We start from the raw sequence: 11,305 nt of genomic DNA on the forward strand, positions 1-11,305 counted from the left end.
AGAAAGAAAGAAAGAAAGAAAGAAAGAAAGAAAGAAAGAAAGAAAGAAAAAAGAGATGCCAGGTTTGAAAGACAAAAAAGATAGTGAAAAGGTTTGTATAAAAGACAGAAGCCACATTAAATTATGTAGATTCAGTAATATTATTTAGAGGATGGGTTACTTAATATTGTAATGTATAACGTTTGACTTCATATCTACAAATAATAAATGTATTAAAATGTCTTAAAGAAGTCACTTTAGAAGAATACTTATTTTGAACATGATTAAATATGGCTTTTTATTTTTAATTTCAAACTCCTCACACTGACATTGCCTTCAGTCAGCTTACAACACATTTGAAGAATAATAACGATCATTACTGGATAGTTGTATCTTGTTGACATCTGAGCTCTTTCTAAAGAAACACATTTATTGTCAAAGGATAAAGCGTGGCCACCACTGACCATATTAAAAAGAAAATGTTTCTAGTCCAGAGGTAAGATGAAAGAGAACCTAATAAAGTGCTTTGAGCAATGACAGCATCACTGAAATAAATGGACATCTTTCCAAGGAAATTCTGTGTAGCTGACAATGTTCATTTGTTCAAGGAAGCAGTGTCTAGCGGGTGCAAAATAAAGAGATCCATACATTTCATTCTCTTTCAAAGCTGCCTCTCTCCTTGCCAGGTTCTTAAATATGGGTGTCTTCTAAGGTTCTGCCATTCTCCCGCTTTTCATTCTCATTTGATGTCTCTTGTATCATTTAAGCTCCATCACAGGCTACGATTATCATTGTTATGACTACCAAATATGTGTTGCCGCAGCACATTTCTCATTTGACTTTTTAAAACAAATTCTGGGATCTCATTGGACCTCCCCTTCCACAACTACTTCAAGTTCAACACGAAAAGGAAACTCACCACTTATTCTTACAAGTCCCTCAATCAGGGAAGAGAATTACCATTTGGTCAGTCATCCAAGCCAAATGCATTCTTTTACCTAGATACTTCCTTCTGTCTCATTCCCTGCTTCCACGGGCCAGCAATTACTCTTCTAGAATCTCTTCTCAATATTTCCACCTCTCCATTCCCACTGCTGCTTCTTTTTCAGGACCTTACTGTTTCTGCTTGGAACGTAACAGGCTTTGAATAGTCTCATTGGCTCCTACTTCTTTCTTAGAGCCCATTTTCCAGTTTGCTAGAGCACTTTTTCTGTTTGTTTGTTTTTTTAATTTTTTTTCAACGTTTATTTTTATTTTTGGGACAGAGAGAGACAGAGCATGAACGGAGGGAGACACAGAATTGGAAACAGGCTCCAGGCTCCGAGCCATCAGCCCAGAGCCTGACGCGGGGCTCGAACTCCCGGACCGCGAGATCGTGACCTGGCTGAAGTCGGACGCTTAACCGACTGCGCCACCCAGGCGCCCCGAGCACTTTTTCTAAAATGAAAATAATATGATGTCATCTGCTCCATTATGCCAGAACAAAATGCCAATGCATCTCCTTGAACTTTTGCAGAAAACTTAGGTTTCCTTTCCTCTGTCTGAAATGGCCTTCTTCTATGTCCACTGTCTGCTGCTGTATACAACAATAGTGAAGCACCACGCATGGTGGGCCCGCCCTTCTCTGACTTTTGTTTCCAACTTTCATGAGACTCACGTTAGTGCCACTTCATGTAAGATGTCTACCTTGAGAAATAGGATGAGTTTGTGTTATGTGACCTTTTACGTCTGCAACTTGCCTTTTTTTTTTTTTTTTTTTTCTTCCTTCCGGTAAACAGGGCTTGTCTTGAGGGGAAAGGTTGTTGTTTTTTTCCTTTTTCAGTCTCTCTCTTTCTCTGTGTCGGATCTAGCAGAAAGCCTTCTGGTCCTCACTGACTACATAATAAATAAAGCTTTCCCATATTCTAGGAACTGTAAAACTGAAAATATGAGAGACAGATACTTGTTAAAAAGGTTGTTTATAGCCTACTGTGAGTGGTCTAATTACACATGTATTTCAATGGAAGAAGAGATGATAGAAATTAAAATTATGCCATTGTGAAATAGTATATTTTTAAGATATGGAATGGATTAAACAGTTTACTTCATTTAAATAATCTAATAGGTAGCATAATTATCAGAACTTTTAAAAATCATAGATGGACTTAGGGATCCTATTAACATTTTCCATACAGAAGTGGAAAAATGGGGGAAATGACCATTTTATTGTTTCTGAAGTTGAAAGATAAACATGGTTTATATATGAGTACTAGCATAGCTCCCTATTATCAGCTGCAACTAGTATTTATGCTAGAACATATTTTAAGAGCATATTTTGCCAGCGCAGAACAGAGACCTTCAAAAATGAAAATATAATGGAAGCTAATATATATTAATAAAGAAAAATTCCAGATTCACAGTATGCTGTTCCTCATGTGTCCTCATAATAACATCAAGATTAATTAAAATTTTTCTTAATAAATAAAAAGACTTTATTTGTTTTGACTTTAAGGTATGTGAATTTCAAATATGCCTGTAGGTTATATGTATGTAAATATATTTATATAGGTATTTCAATATGTTTTCTCCTAAGTTTAGATAATTTAAAACAAACAAAAAAGATTTCAGGGGCACATGGATGACTGTCAGTTAAGCATCTGACTCTTGATTTCGGCTCAGGTATGATCTTATGGTTCATGAGATTGAGCCCAACATTGAGCTCTGGGCTGACAGTGCAGAGCCTGCTTGGGATTCTCCCTCTCCCTCTCTCTCTGCCCACCCCCTTGCATGTGTGCTCGCTGGCTCGCTCTCTCTCTCAAAATAAACTTAGAAAAAGATTTCAATGAAGAAATTCAGAATAAAATCCCTACAAACTAAACATCTTATTTAACATACCCATGTGGGGCGCCTGAGTGGCTTAGTCAGTTAAGCGTCCAACTTCAGCTCAGGTCATGATCTCACAGTTCATGAGTTCAAGCCCCACATGCTGACATGCCCCTCTGTGTTGACAGTTCAGAGCCTGGAGCCTGCTTCAGATTCTGTGTCTCCCTCTGTCTTCCCCTCCCCTGCTTGCACTCTGTGTCTTGCTCTGTCTCGAAAATAAACATTTAACATACCTGTAAAATTTTACCAAAAACCCCTCTAATATCTTCAAGAGTACTCCATATTGTGCAAATATACATTTTTCTGTTGTAGCTTTTACATTTTTATGTTAAATTATGAAAATCATGGTGAACTGATAAAAATGGGAAACTGAACCTTAAGACTTTGGGATATCTGAAAGTGATATTAAGATCACATCTCTCACACAAGAATTTTCATGAGTGCGTCTTTATGAAATATCAGCAGTAACACTGGGGACAATTATGGCTTTAACTGCACATTTAAAACTCTTATTACATTACACAAATAGAAAATATTACAAATAGAGAATTGTATGAAATTATAAACTGCAAGCCTTCAAAGAAATACTATGCTTCCTAGCCTCCTTGAGCTGTGCTTTCCCAGGCTAGAGACAAATGTCTACCCTCCTCTGCCATTACAGACAATTATGTGAAAAAATTTGAGACAACAAATAGCTTAAGTTGAATTAATTGTACATTGCAACTCCATCCAAGGCCATTTCTCAATTATACATGGAAATAAAAGTGTAGAATTCCTCTTCTTATTCTTTGCCTACATGACTTTATTTTTAAAATATTTTTACTTTATTTTCTGAATGAATTTTTTAAATATAATTTATTGTCATAATGGCTTCCATACAACACCCAGTGCTCATCCCAACAAGTGCCCTCCTCAATGTCCATCCATCACCCACTTTCCCCTTTCCCCCACCTTGCATAAACCCTCAGTTTGTTCTCTGTATTTAAGTCTCTTGTGGTTTGCCTCCCTCCCTCTCTGTTTGTAACTTTTTTTTCCCCTTCTCCTCCCCCATGGTCTTCTGTTAAGTTTCTCAAGATCCACATATGAGTGAAAACATATGGCAATGAGAAAGAATGAAATCTTGCCATTTGCAGCAACATGGATAGAACTGGAGGGTAGTACACTAAGTAAAATAAGTCAGTCAGAGAAAGATGCCTAGGTGATTTTAGATGGAAGAAACTGATGGCAACTCTGCTTCCATTTGACCCACAGAGATCTTTATTGTATTTATATATCCTCAGGTACCTTGTTCACAAGTAAGAACATAATAGCACGCACAAGAGCATTTATTCCCTGACTGACAATCACCTGTTTAGAAATTGGTACTTAATCATTATCACCCCAGTACTAATATGATTTTCCTAAATTTCTATATTTTCTTCTTACACCATATAATTACCACTGTTGATAATACTGATAATATCAACTTCAAATTTTATTTTTTATTAAAAAAATTTTTATGCTTAGAGAGAGAGAGATAGAGACAGAGACAGAGAGAACAAAGGAAGAGCAGAGGGAGAGGGAGAATTTCAAGCAGGCTCCATGCTGTGAGAGCAGAGCCCAATGTAGGGCTTAATCTCAGGAAACTGTGAGATCATGACCTGAGCTGAAATCAGGAGTCAGATGCTCAACCAACTGAGCCACCTAGGCACCCCTGAAATTTGATTTTTATAACATGACAATACCTTCAACTAACTAAATCAGCATTATACTTTGTTCATAGTATATCCAAAAACAATGATTAGGTTCAGTTAAAAAAATACATATGTAATTTATGCACTTCTTTGCAAGGATGAGTTGAATTGTGGAATTAAACTATATACTTTTATAATACCTAAAATTTGAATTTCTTATATATATGCATGTGTGTACATGTTTATATACCTACACATAATGTTGTATATATTTATAATGTGTAAAATATTCAATTATATTTTATCTTATGTTATTATAGATAAGAAAATAGTATTAGCAATACTTAATCATATTTCACTGTTCTATAGGAAATTGTTAAGACCAATTAAATTATTTGATAATGTAAATATTCTCCCCAAAATACATACTGAGCATAAAATAACACATGTATATAAATCAATTTTACTTATTATTTTTCAGTATATTAAAAAGTGATGACATCAGAAATGATAATATTCTTTCAAAGTTGAATTCTACATAATGGTAAAAGTTACCTTTTAAAGCACACAGCAAATCCTCTTGACATGTTCCTTCTGAGTTGGTTAGCTGTAGACATCTACGAACTATTGTATCTATACTATATGTCTGAGTATGTGCTCTCACGTTTATTTATAGGGAGAACCTAAAACGACATCTATATAATTTTAACACTAAGAGAAATCAAGATAACCAATAAAAAGACAGACAGTGGCAGGAGATGGGTTTGAATATAGGCAAATCTGCATTCTGATCTTGCCCTGTGCCATGTATTTGGTAAGGTATTAAGAGGCCAACTGCATAAGTCCTTTGAACCTCATTTGGCTTATTTATAAAAGAGAGATATAGAAACCTACCTTACAATACTCCGAAAACTGTAAAATACTGATGAACGAAATTGAATATGACACAAACAATGGAAAGATATTCCATGTTCATGGATTAGAAGAATATTGTCAAAATTTCCATAATACCCAAAGCAATCTACAGATTCAGTGCAATCCCTATGAAACTACCAACAGCATTTTTCACAGAACTAGAAGAAATAATAAAATTTGTATGGAGCCACAAAGACTCAGAATAGCCAAAGCAATCTTGAGAAAAAAGAATAAAGCTGGAGTTGTCACAATATTAGATTTCAAGATATACTATAAGGCTGTTGTAAGGAAAACAGTATGGCACTGGCCCCCAAATAGACACACAAATTAATAGGACAGAATAGAGAGCCCAAAAGTAAATCCACACTTATATGGTCAATTAATCTATGATAAAGGAGGCAAGAATATACAATGGGGGAAAGTTTCTTCAGTAAATGGTTTTGGGAAAACTGGATAACTAATGCAAAAGAATAAATCTAGACCACTTTCTTACACCCTACACGAAAACAAACTCAAAATGGTTTAGAGACCTAAGTGTCAGAGCTAAAACCATCAAAATTTTAGAAGAGAGCACTAGCAATAATGTCTCTGATAATAGCCATAGCAACATCTTTCTAGATAGGTCTCCTGAGGCAAGGGAAACAAAAGTAAAAATAAAGTATTAAGACTACATCAAAATAAGAAGACTTTGCACAGCAAAAGAAACTATCAACAAACCAAAAAAACAACCTACAAAATGGGAGGAGAGATTTGCAAATGTTATATCTGATCAGGGGTTAATACTCAACTATATAAAGAACTTATACAACTCAAAACCAAAAAACACACATAATCCAATTTAAAAAATGGGCATAGGCCCTGAATAGGCTTTTTTCCAAAGAAGGCATACAAATGGCGGACACATGAAAAGATGCTCAACATCACTATCAATGAGTTATCACCTTGCACTTGTCAAAATGGCTAAAATAAAAGGGACAAGAACTCACAAGCGTTGGTAATAATGCAAATGAGGAAAAAGGAACTCTCATGCACTGTTGGTGGGAGAGTAAATTGGTATAGCCACTGTGGAAAACAGTATGGAAGTTCACCCCAAAATTAAAAATAGAACTACCCTACTACTGGATATTTACTTAAGAAAAAAAACAAAAACAAAAAACCTCAAAGCAGTTATTTGAAAAAAAAAATGTACCCCTGTTCATGTAGCATTATTTACAATAGCCAAGATATGGAAGCAACCCAAATTTTCATCAACAGATGAATGGAAAAGAATATGTGGTGTGTATGTATATGTGTGTGTATACATACATGTATGTATATATACATGTATGTATACACACACACACACAGGAATATTACTCAGCCATGAAAAAGAATACGATCTTGTCATTTGTTACAACATGGATGGACCCAGAGTGTATGATGCTAAATGAAATAAGTTAGACAAAGACAAATACCATCTGATTTCACTTAAATGTGGAATCTAAAAAGATAAACAAACAAACAAAAAATAAACAAGTAGAGACAGAGCCATAATACAGGGAACTAATAGTTGCCAGAGGGAAGAGAGTGGGGGATGGGTAAAATAGGTGAAGGCGAGTGGCAGATACTGACTTCCAGTTATGGAATGAATGAGTCACAGGAATAAAAGGTACAGCAGAGGATATATAGCAAATGGTATTGTAATAGCATTGTATGGTGATGGTTAACAGTTACACTTATGGTGAGGATAGCATAAGGTGTGAACTTAACCCAATCACCATGATTTACACCTGAAATTCATGTAACATTGTGTGTCAACTATACTTCAATTTAAAAACAAAACAACAACAAATCCTTACATTAGAAGTTGTTATCTGGACTCACAGATATTAATGGAGTTAAAACTAAAAATAGTACTGGGGTCATAATTGTAGAAACTCAGCAAAGTATTATGACTATTATAGTAATCATGAAGTGCTTAAAGGTTTTGAATAGCTTTATTCATGATTCCTTTTTCACCAGCGGAAGATGCAACAATTACTTTGCTGTGTCTCAATTATAGAAAATTTTAGAAGTTGACATCTTTTTATGATGTTTCTAAAACTATTTTAAGTTGAAACAAAAAGAGCAACAAAAATCAACAGATGACATATATCTGAAAATTTCTTCCATATCGTTCCTTAAATGATCTCAATGTTTCCAGGAAATTATTCCTTGTACAAACTATACTGATCTTAAATAGGAATGTCAAAATTTAGTAATTTGTAAGAGGAAATTAATTTTAGAAGACTCCAAAGTGCTGTTTAATAATTATAACTATAGTATAATTTTGTGAGATAATTTTTACTTGCTCTTTGATTTTTAAAAAAAAACTTGTCTTTTGATCTACAGATATTTATCATATTCCTCAGGACTTTCTCACAAGGATATTCAATCCTGGTTCACTTTGGGAGTGAGCATAGTTGTGTGAAAATCAGACACGTATATGTATATGTATATGTATATATGTTAGGATATATGTAATATATAAAATATGCATGTCACATTATATAGTATATGGATATATATATAGGATGTACACACAAAAATATCCTAAATCCTATTTAATCCCATCACAAATGACTAATTTAAGGGTTTCAATGTCAGAAGTAGAGATTTCAATTAAAAAAATAAACCAAATGTCAAAAATATAGGCATAAAAAATCTCTTTTAAAATTGCCATACAATGGTAAAGTGATCTTATTTTTCACAATTTTTTTTCTTTTCTTTGATATGTTTGTACATTCTCTGGATCTCAACAAAAAATTAGTGAAACTTTGTTTTACTAAGGCAAAAGAAACTAATTATGGAGCAGTAGGCTCTGATGACATTAGAAGAGGAAAAAAGAAACAAAGGGCATTGTGGAATCCTGTTCAGGAGAAAAACAGTAGAAAATGTGTTTTGCATTACTGATGGTGTGGATATTTGTTTTTACACGCCTGTGTTTTAAATTGTCCTTGTGAAAATTGATGCTGGCTTCAAATATAAAAGCTGGTGGAAAAGAGTACACTTTAAATTTTACTCACTGCTGTTACAAGTTATTGGATGCTATTAGGACCTCTTTTAGAAAGATTTATGATAATAAGTATTCATCACAAAGCACAACATTCCCAAGAACAAAAAGCCATGCTGCATTCATTTTGTATGATTAATGATTCACATGTAATGAGGAAAAAATGCTCAGGCCTAAGCTACAATTGTAAATGGAAATGAACTTTATAAAGAGGTGTTTCTTGTTAATGTCAACAAAAGAAAGAAATCCTGCATATGCACTATATTTGCAACCATTTACATCAGCTAACAATAAACATTGTATCAAGTAGTAAAATAATCTGTTAATTTGTATCATAATTAAAAGTTTACATTCTCTAATATCTCAAAACTCTAAGCATGTTTAATAAAATTTAGGTGGTATATTTATTTTGTAACCCAGATATGATATTAATGAACAGGCTGATTCAAGCCTAATCTGCATGGTAAATGATTATAATTAAAACCAGCCTTTCATTAAACGCTCACAAGAAATATTTAATCTGTAGATATTTTCAGGAAAGCAAGTAGCAGAGATTATTTTCAATTTTAGAATACTGCACAAGATCAGTTGTTCAAGGAAATAAATTAGGCATATTGTTTGGTTATTTCCTTGCCACTGGGCTTTGGCAGCATAATCATATATTTTGGGGGAGTGTGATCTAAGCTTCATTATGGTGTTAAAGCTCTGTAAACATAAAATGACAGATGTTTGCTTTTATTGCTGGTGTAGCTATTTCTTTTCCTTTTCGACCCTGTGAATGATTTGGTAGTTTGAACTGCACCCTCCTGGTGTAGAAACATAGTTCACAACCAAATACATATTATAGGTAAACTATTAGAGTCTCTTAAAAAAATAAGAGACAACCTAATCCTACTTTTAAAGTTTTTTAAACTTGCATATATTATACTTATTTTTGCTACATAAAACAAGATCTTTTATTTGAAATATTGGTGAAACAAATTCATTAAAAAGACAAAAAATTGTATTTTGCAGTAATAATAAAATCTTTTTTTTTAAACTTCTGATACACGGATCAGTTCTGGTTGCTTTTCCCTTCTCTGGATGTAGCTAAATCTGTTTCACTATGCTTGTTTAACTGGGATGTGTTAAAATAGGGTCATTGATTGCCAGCTCTCTGATTAAATTTTCAAAGGGATGTTGCTTTGGGTCTCACAATGAAATCTATATCCTGCAGTCATCCAATGTTTCATTCTGAATACAAGTTTTCCTTTTCCTTTTTTTTTTTTTCCTAGTCTTACTTTTTATAGCTCTATTCTCAAATGGTTTCCTTCCTTTCCCTTGAAACCCTTTTTCTCCTGGTTCATATTGACTTCTGGAATACTTATAACTCTGTATAGATGAAATACCTTGGAGTATTCAATAAAGTTTCATTGATTGCCTACCTCCAAACTCTTTTCCTGATACATTCTGATCCTTGGTATCTCCTGATCCATTCCCTGAAACTGACCTACTATAGGCATTCAGTTTCTATTTCCCTATAACCTGAGGTCTTAAGTTTACTGGAATAGACATGTCTCCTGGTGTGGCAGGAAGTATTTGGGCATGGTTGTATCCAGATTAGAACCAAAACAGAAACAAATGCAACTAATTACACTCCAGTTAACCCTTACACTCTTTATGCTATGTAGCAAGGGGATGAGATTTCTTCCTTCTTTATCATGCTTGATATTGATTCCAATATCTATTTTAAAATTATTTAAAACATTTTTCTTTATTTCTGAGACAGAGAGAGACACAGCATGAGCAGGGAGGGGCAGAGAGAGAGGGAGACACAAAATCTGAAGCAGGCTCCAGGATCTAAGTTGTCAGCACACAGCCTGATGCAGGACTCAAACCCATGAACTGTGAGATCATGACCTGAGCTTAACTGACCAGAGGCTTAGCTGACTGAGCCACGCAGGCGCCCAATTCCAATTTCTTTACACAAACTTCCAGATGCTGAGCAGTGTAATGCCTAAAATGAAAACTTTAAAGTCACACTGCTGGGCTCAAATTCCAGTTTTTCTATCTATGAGGTGTGTGAACTTGAGTTGTGTTGCCCCAAATGGAGACCACTGAAAATACTTCAGGTGTCTTGCTTTATAGGAAGCAATCCTCTAAAAATTATGACACAGAAAGAGAATGTTTGCTACCTAGAGTTGGTAGGTTCTCCTACAGAAGGAATTGGAGGAAAGGGCTGACCCCGTAAGCCTAGTTTTACAAATTCAACAGTCAGATAACTTACTCTTACCCCAAGGAGGCACGTATGCAGGGAGGCAGGGAGAGGCCTCCAGCATTATTCCAGAAGTCCCTATGCAGGGAAACACAGAACCAGGGCAAAGAGGGTTCCACACAAATTAAACATGATGGATACACAAAATATGTTTCCTTCCACTCATTCATCCTTGCAGCCTACTGAACTACTGATGGCATTTCAACCAGCCTGCAGATCCTTTTTCAGTTCTTAGCATCATAAATATTTTTATTGGTGAGGTCATATTATGATAAAAATATCATTCATAACCCAAATGTGGAAATAGCCATTATACAAAGACTATAAAAACATGAATAAAAAATTTTTAATCTTCTTCATTTGAAAATCACCAAACAGGACAAAAATCAGGATAAAACTCAGGACATATTTAAAGAAATGTTTTGTTCAAATGGAATTTTATTTACCTATAAATCTTTCTATTTAAGAGAACGGTCAAGATGGCGGCATAGGAGGACGCTGGGCTCACCGCGCGTCCTGCTGATCACTTAGATTCCACCTACACCTGCCTAAATAACCCAGAAAACCACCAGAGAATTAGCAGAACAGAGT

Source organism: Herpailurus yagouaroundi, unplaced genomic scaffold (assembly GCF_014898765.1).
Source record: "Herpailurus yagouaroundi ecotype Mexico unplaced genomic scaffold, PumYag 164, whole genome shotgun sequence".
Taxonomy (NCBI): domain Eukaryota; kingdom Metazoa; phylum Chordata; class Mammalia; order Carnivora; family Felidae; genus Herpailurus; species Herpailurus yagouaroundi.